Below are 9130 nucleotides of genomic sequence, written 5' to 3'. Positions count from 1 at the left end.
TTCAGATCTCTGGACGGGGACTACTCAGGAGGACGTTGGTATCAGGAGCAAGAAAACTGGCTTTCTACGGATCGGAGCGTGGAATGTCAGATCCCTTAATCGGGCAGATAGGTTATGAAATTTAAAAAGGGAAATGGATGGGTTAAAGTTGGATATAGTGGGAATTAGTGAAGTTCGGTGGCAGGAGGAACAGAACTTCTGGTCAGGTGAATACAGGGTTATAAATACAAAATCAAATAGGGGTAATGCAGGACTAGGTTTAATAATGAATAGGAAGATAGGAATGCGGGTAAGCTGCTACAAACAGCATAGTGAACGCATTATTGTGGCCAAGATACACACGAAGCCCACGCCTGCCACAGTAGTACAAGTTTATATGCCGACTAGCTCTGCAGATGACGAAGATATTGATGAAGTGTATGATGAGATAAAAGAAATTATTCAGATACTGAAAGGAGGCGAAACTTTAATAGTCATGGCTGATTGGAATTCGATAGTAGGAAAAGGGAGAGAGGGAAACGTAGTAGGTAACTATGGACTGGGGGGAAGAAATGAAACAGGAAGCCGCGTGGTAGAATTTTGACAGATCATAACTTAATCATAGCTAACACGTGGTTCAAGAATCATGAAAGAAGGTTGTATACATGGAAGAAGCCTGGAGATACTAGAAGGTATCTGGTAAGACAGAGATTCAGAAACCGGGTTTTAAATTGTAAGACATTTCCAGGGGCAGATGTGTACTCTGACCACAATCTATTGGTTATGAACTGTAGATTAAAACTGAAGAAACTGCAAAAAGGTGGGAATTTGAGGAGATGGGACCTGGATAAACTGAAAGAACCAGAGGTTGTATAGAACTTCAGGGAGAGCATTAGGGAACGATTGACAAGAATGGCGGAAACAAATACACTAGAAGAAGAATGGGTAGCTTTGAGAGACGAAATAGTGAAGGTAGCAGAGGGTCAAGTATGTCAAAAGACGAGGGCTAGTAGAAATCCTTGGGTAACAGAAGAGATATTGAATTTAATTGATGAAAGGAGAAAATATAAAAATTGCAGTAAATGAAGCAGGCAAAAAGGAATACAAACGTCTCAAAAATGAGATCGACAGGAAGTGCAAAATGGCTAAGCAGGGATGGCAAGAGGACAAATGTAAGGATGTAGAGGCACATATCACTAGGGGTAAGATAGATATTGCCTTCAGGAAAATTAAAGGGACCTTTGGTGAAAAGAGAACCACTTGTATGAATATCAAGATGGAAACCCAGTTCTAAGCAAAGAAGGGAAAGCAAAAAGGTGGAAGGAGTAGATAGAGGGTCTATACAAGGGCGATGTTCTTGAGGACAATATTATAGAAGTGAAAGAGAATGTACATGAAGATGAAATAGGAGATATGATACTGCGTGAAGAGTTTGACAGAGCACTGAAAGACCTAACTCGAAACAAGGACCCGGGAGTAGACAACATTGCATTAGAACTACTGACAGCCTTGGGAGAGCCAGGCCTAACAAAACTCTACCATCTTGTGAGCAAGATGTATGAGATAGGCGAAATACCCTCAGACTTCAAGAAGAATATAATAATTACAATCCCAAAGAAAGCAGGTGTTGACAGATGTGAAAATTACCGAACTATCAGTTTAATAAGCCACGGCTGCAAAATACTAACACGAATTCTTTACAGACGAATGGAAAAAGTGTTAGAAGCCGACCTCGGGGAAGATCAGTTTGGTATCCCGCAGAAATGTTGGAACACGTGAGGCAATACTGACTCTACGACTTATCTTAGAAAATAGATTAAGTATAGGCAAACCTACGTTTCTAGCATTTGTAGACTTAGAGAAAGCTTTTGACAATGTTGACTGGAATACTCTCTTTCAAATTCTGAGGGTGGCAGGGGTAAAATACAGGAAGCGAAAGGCTATTTACAATTTGTACAGAAACCAGGTGGCAGTTATAAGAGTCGAGGGGCATGAAAGGGAAGCAGTGGTTGGGAAGGGAGTGAGATAAGGTTGTAGCCTATCCCCGATGTTATTCAATCTATATATTGAGCAAGCAGTAAAGGAAAGAAAGGAAAAATTTCGAGTAGGTATTAAAATCCATGGAGAAGAAATAAAAAATTTGAGGTTCGCCGATGACATTGTAATTCTGTGAGAGACAGCAAAGGACCTGGAAGAGCAGTTTAACGGAATGGACAGTGTCTTGAAAGGAGGATATAAGATGAACATCAAGAAAAGCAAAACGAGGATAATGGAGTGTAGTCGAATTAAATCGGGTGATGCTGAGGGTATTAGATTAGGAAATGAGACGCTTAAAGTAGTAAATGAGTTTTGCTATTTGGGGAGTAAAATAACTGATGATGGTCGAAATAGAGGGGATATAGTATGGAGACTGGCAAAGGCAAGGAAAGCGTTTGTGAAGAAGAGAAATTTGTTAACATCGAGTATAGATTTAAGTGTCAGGAAGTCGTTTCTGAAAGTATTTGTATGGAGTGTAGCTATGTATGGAAGTGAAACATGGACGATAAATAGTTTGGACAAGAAGAGAATAGAAGCTTTCGAAATGTGGTGCTACAGAATAATGCTGAAGATTAGATGGGTAGATCACATAACTAATGAGGAGGTTTTGAATAGAATTGGAGAGGCACAACTTGACTAGAAGAAGGGAACGGTTGGTGGGGCATATTCTGAGGCATCAAGGGATCACCAATTTAGTATTGGAGGGGAGCGTGGAGGCTAAAAATCGTAGAGGGAGACCACGAGATGATTACACTAAACAGATTCAGAAGGATGTAGGTTGCAGTTGGTACTGGGAGATGAAAAACCTTGCACAGGATAGAGTAGCATGGAGAGCTGCATCAAACCAGTCTCTGGAATGAAGACCACAATAACAGTGACACCATTGCGTTAGATCGCTGGCTCACAAGTGATTATGTTTCCGTCGATTGTGTGCACGCCGGTGACGTGGGACGGGCGAGTCCATTTGCTCGGAAGTGAGGTATGTATGTCAACAACGTGTGCTATCAGCGACAATAGTAGATTGCATTGCGTAGTATCTCCACAGCAGTGTTGCCACTATTTGAGTTCCAGCCTACATATTTAAACCGTCGCCGCCAGCCGGAGGGTCTCACTCACTCAGTCATGCAGTCTGGCAACTGTCAATTTACTCGCAGAGTAGGTGTTGTTCGTCCCAGGCTACTGCAGTACATAGCGACCAGACTAGTGACTATAGCGGGGCTGGCTTGCCTCAGCGAGAATTGTGCTCTACACCGGTCTGCAAGAGGACTATTACTGATGAGCTTGTACCACAACACGTGGACTCTGTTCAAATTAAGTGCCTCGCGGTCTCAGGCGCCTTGTCACGATCCACGCGGCTCCTCCGTCGGGGGTTCGAGCCTCCCTCGGCCATGGGTGTGTGTGTGTTGTCCATAGTGTAAGTTAGTTTAAGTTAGGTTGAGTAGTGCGTAAGCTTAGGGACCTCAGCAGTTTGGTCCCGTAAGACCTTACCACAGATTTCCAAATTTTCAAATTAAGTAGAGTTTCCAGTTCATGTAAATAAAGAACCGTATTAATCCACATGTGAATTTGTGTTACAGAAAGAGGATACCAGCCACCCATAAGAACGTCATCTCCCTTCCTTCCTGGCGGTACAAGACTCCACAGTCTTGTACCTGCATTCAATTTGCACATGGAAGCACATGTAGGCCCCACCAGCTTAATTAAATTCTCGCTTCCCGATTTTTGCTTCTCGTGGTTTTTATCTTCATAGTAACAGTGCCGGTTAATGGATTACGTTTCTCAAACACCCTATTAATGGTATATTTTATGTTTTTTCTATTACACTTTAGTCATATTTATTACGTTAACTACGGTTATTTTTGCCATACTGCCTCATTCCCAGCACTATTCGCCCGAATGCTCTGCCGGTTATTGTTTATTGACGGCTTCTCCCCCTTCATGGGGTTGGTTTCTGTGACTACGAACACTGAGGACGTCTACGTCTGCTTATCTGCGTGACACTACTGTAATTTTATTTAGCTTTACTTAATTGTCTGCCCTTAATTAATTTTTAGAATGTATAGATTACAACGATGCTTCGCTTTCTGTGCAGAACCACCTGAGGATGCTGCTTCAACTCAGTGGCACCGGTCGTGCATAGACATCAGTTAACAGCTGTTTGTGATTTTATCCGCTATCATTTTTCCGTTTATTTAGTTTACCACAAACACTTCACCACATTTTTATTCTTTCTTTTTGGTCCCCCCGATGTCCATCAAGCCGCTGTCTTCCACTGCAACCATTGAACACTAATCGTTTTCACAGAAAGCACAGATTTTCCAGTACGAAATGTACAGTATGCAGAGTATATGTGTAGATTTACACGTAAAAATAGAAAATCAAATAATTTTTGGTCCACACATGTTGTGTTGTATATTTTCTGTTTCTACACTAATCTCTCAGACGCAGCGGAACATACTGTTTTGCAAAATAACAGCATCGTACCGCCTGCCCCCTGCTTACTTGTACCTCAAAATTACTTTTGCATTCGAAACGGATGCAAGTGCATGCAGAGACTGAACCAAGTTCCGTACTTTTAAGTAAAAATAAGTAAGTTGCAGGAATAGCGTCAGGATGTTATTAACCGCTTAATATTTTCTTATTGCACTGCGCAGATCATACGAGAAACATTAATTTTCAATATTTGCATAATAAACTTCCGACCAAAAGCGAAGTACTTTTTTTCCGAAATTGCTGAAATGAATTATCTGTTAGACATATTGGCGAAACAGGCACTGAGACAGGTTAGTTTTCACAAAAGCCACACCACGTCGCAACCTACTGAGTCCTTAAATTTCTTGCCCTTGTCAACAAAAAGCATTTAACCCGTACTACAAGCCTTTACTGTACAATCGATCTCAGCAGTTTAGTTTCTTTCATCCACGTACGCCTGGCATTTACACTGCCGTCTTATGCATACTTAGCTTTTTTCCCGAGGGCATGCAGCTTTACTGTATGATTACATGATGATGGCGTCCTCTTGGGTAAAATATTCCGGAGGTAAAATAGTCCCCCATTCGGATCTCCGGGCGGGGACTACTCAAGAGAATGTCGTTATCAGGAGAAAGAAAACTGGCGTTCTACGGATCGGAGCGTGGAATGTCAGATCCCTTAATCGGGCAGGTAGGTTAGAAAATTTAAAAAGGGAAATGGATAGGTTGAAGTTAGATATAGTGGGAATTAGTGAAGTTCGGTGGCAGGAGGAACAAGACTTCTGGTCAGGTGACTACAGGGTTATAAACACAAAATCAAATAGGGGTAATGCAGGAGTAGGTTTAATAATGAATAGGAAAATAGGAATGCGGGTAAGCTACTACAAACAGCATAGTGAACGCATTATTGTGGCCAAGATAGATACGAAGCCCACACCTACTACAGTAGTACAAGTTTATATGCCAACTAGCTCTGCAGATGACGAAGAAATTGAAGAAATGTATGATGAAATAAAAGAAATTATTCAGATTGTGAAGGGAGACGAAAATTTAATAGTCATGGGTGACTGGAATTCGAGTGTAGGAAAAGGGAGAGAAGGAAACATAGTAGGTGAATATGGATTGGGGGACAGAAATGAAAGAGGAAGCCGCCTGGTAGAATTTTGCACAGAGCACAACATAATCATAACTAACACTTGGTTTAAGAATCATGAAAGAAGGTTGTATACATGGAAGAACCCTGGAGATACTAAAAGGTATCAGATAGATTATATAATGGTAAGACAGAGATTTAGGAACCAGGTTTTAAATTGTAAGACATTTCCAGGGGCAGATGTGGACTCTGACCACAATCTATTGGTTATGACCTGTAGATTAAAACTGAAGAAACTGCAAAAAGGTGGGAATTTAAGGAGATGGGACCTGGATAAACTAAAAGAACCAGAGGTTGTACAGAGATTCAGGGAGAGCATAAGGGAGCAATTGACTGGAATGGGGGAAATAAATACAGTAGAAGAAGAATGGGTAGCTTTGAGGGATGAAGTAGTGAAGGCAGCAGAGGATCAAGTAGGTAAAAAGACGAGGGCTAGTAGAAATCCTTGGGTAACAGAAGAAATATTGAATTTAATTGATGAAAGGAGAAAATATAAAAATGCAGTAAGTGAAACAGGCAAAAAGGAATACAAACGTCTCAAAAATGATATCGACAGGAAGTGCAAAATGGCTAAGCAGGGATGGCTAGAGGACAAATGTAAGGATGTAGAGGCTTATCTCACTAGGGGTAAGATAGATAGAGCCTACAGGAAAATTAAAGAGACCTTTGGAGAAAAGAGAACCACTTGTATGAATATCAAGAGCTCAGATGGAAACCCAGTTCTAAGCAAAGAAGGGAAAGCAGAAAGGTGGAAGGAGTATATTGAGGGTCTATACAAGGGCGATGTACTTGAGGACAATGTTATGGAAATGGAAGAGGATGTAGATGAAGATGAAATGGGAGATACGATACTGCGTGAAGAGTTTGACAGAGCACTGAAAGACCTGAGTCGAAACAAGGCCCCCGGAGTAGACAATATTCCATTGGAACTACTGACGGCCGTGGGAGAGCCAGTCCTGACAAAACTCTACCATCTGGTGAGCAAGATGTATGAAACAGGCGAAATACCCTCAGACTTCAAGAAGAATATAATAATTCCAATCCCAAAGAAAGCAGGTGTTGACAGATGTGAAAATTACCGAACTATCAGCTTAATAAGTCACAGCTGCAAAATACTAACACGAATTCTTTACAGACGAATGGAAAAACTAGTAGAAGCCAACCTCGGGGAAGATCAGTTTGGATTCCGTAGAAACACTGGAACACGTGAGGCAATACTGACCTTACGACTTATCTTGGAAGAAAGATTAAGGAAAGGCAAACCTACGTTTCTAGCATTTGTAGACTTAGAGAAAGCTTTTGACAATGTTGACTGGAATACTCTCTTTCAAATTCTAAAGGTGGCAGGGGTAAAATACAGGGAGCGAAAGGCTATTTACAATTTGTACAGAAACCAGATGGCAGTTATAAGAGTCGAGGGACATGAAAGGGAAGCAGTGGTTGGGAAGGGAGTAAGACAGGGTTGTAGCCTGTCCCCGATGTTGTTCAATCTGTATATTGAGCAAGCAGTAAAGGAAACAAAAGAAAAATTCGGAGTAGGTATTAAAATTCATGGAGAAGAAATAAAAACTTTGAGGTTCGCCGATGACATTGTAATTCTGTCAGAGACAAAAAAGGACTTGGAAGAGCAGTTGAATGGAATGGACAGTGTCTTGAAAGGAGGATATAAGATGAACATCAACAAAAGCAAAACAAGGATAATGGAATGTAGTCTAATTAAGTCGGGTGATGCTGAGGGAATTAGATTAGGAAATGAGGCACTTAAAGTAGTAAAGGAGTTTTGCTATTTGGGGAGCAAAATAACTGATGATGGTCGAAGTAGAGAGGATATAAAATGTAGGCTGGCAATGGCGAGGAATGCGTTTCTGAAGAAGAGAAATTTGTTAACATCCAGTATTGGTTTAAGTGTCAGGAAGTCATTTCTGAAAGTATTCGTATGGAGTGTAGCCATGTATGGAAGTGAAACATGGACGATAAATAGTTTGGACAAGAAGAGAATAGAAGCTTTCGAAATGTGGTGCTACAGAAGAATGCTGAAGATTAGATGGGTAGATCACATAACTAATGAGGAAGTATTGAATAGGATTGGGGAGAAGAGAAGTTTGTGGCACAACTTGACCAGAAGAAGGGATCGGTTGGTAGGACGTGTTCTGAGGCATCAAGGGATCACCAATTTAGTATTGGAGGGCAGCGTGGAGGGTAAAAATCGTAGGGGGAGACCAAGAGATGAATACACTAAGCAGATTCAGAAGGATGTAGGTTGCAGTAGGTACTGGGAGATGAAAAAGCTTGCACAGGATAGAGTAGCATGGAGAGCTGCATCAAACCAGTCTCAGGACTGAAGACCACAACAACAACAACAGCTTTCATTATCAGTTATTTTGTATGTGATTCAATGTTTTGGGATTTGGTATCTGTTCTTATAATAAACGTCTATGTTGTTTGAGAGCAAACAGTTAGAAAGAACCCGGGCCAAGTTATTGCGTAATTGGATAGTTGATGACTAGAAAACTACTGTGAAAAGTGAGGAGAAAAAAATGTTTAGTAGCTTAGGTGACTTGCTCCGAGGTTTTCGTGGTGAATTATACATTTTACGCTTGAAGATACGTATATTGAAGGAGCACGGAAGCATCAGATGCACAGATGGAATAAAGATACATACAGGCAGAGGTTTGTTCACACGTAACAAAAAATTTCTCCCCGGCCGGGAATCGAACCCGGGTCTCCCGCGTGACAGGCGGGGATACTAACCACTATACTACCGAGGACTTCAAACAATTTTTGTGATGCTCACACTCTTAGGAGTAAAGAATACAGAGCATGAGGCACTGTGGGTCGTTATTGCATTATTTGGGGCCATTGTGAAAATATGGTGGCGTTTCTCTAAAGTAATATATGTAATATCGCATTATATACAAAATTTTCACATTGTGTTTTCATCACTAGAGCTCATATACTGATGCTGATGCTGGGCGCGAGAGACATGAGGGAAGGGTGGGGGGACTTTTTTTGCGACAGAAGCAAGAGTACAGAGAATCACAGAAATAAATTACGGAATATACAATATAAGTTATCAGGTAAAAATGACTGACTGTAAGGGCATGAAAGATTGCATCATGGAAGATTACAGAGTGGACGACCTCAAGAGTATTTGGAGTTGCTGGAAATACGAGCGGCTTTCAATAAGTAATGCAACACTTTTTTTCTGCAAGCAGGTTGGTTTTATTCAAGATTACAATACACAATATTACTCCCCACTCTTTTGGATACAAAATACTTGTGTGAGGCCTTGCGATGTCATTGGGAAGGAGAAGTTCGTTTGCAATTTTGTGGCGATGAACACGCTGAAGTCGCTTCTTCAGTTTCCTGAGGGCAGCGCAGTACACTTCAGAGTTGATGTTTGCACCATGAAGGAACGCATCTAGCAGAATAAACCCTTCACAGTTCCAGAAGACTATCGCCATGACACTACCAGCTGAGAGTGGGGTTT

General features: G+C 41.2%; 1 non-coding gene across 1 annotated transcript; it reads right to left on the bottom strand.

The window, feature by feature from the left end:
• Nucleotides 1-8336: 8336 nt before the first annotated feature.
• Nucleotides 8337-8408, bottom strand: Trnad-guc. Its single transcript has one exon. It is a non-coding gene; the product is annotated as a tRNA-Asp (tRNA).
• Between the last annotated feature and the right edge of the window lie 722 nt (nucleotides 8409-9130).

This window comes from Schistocerca americana, chromosome 9 (genome assembly GCF_021461395.2).
Source record: "Schistocerca americana isolate TAMUIC-IGC-003095 chromosome 9, iqSchAmer2.1, whole genome shotgun sequence".
In the NCBI taxonomy this organism is placed as follows: domain Eukaryota; kingdom Metazoa; phylum Arthropoda; class Insecta; order Orthoptera; family Acrididae; genus Schistocerca; species Schistocerca americana.
The sequence above is the reverse complement of the archived record's forward strand: the minus strand, read 5'-3'. Positions and strand labels throughout refer to the sequence as shown.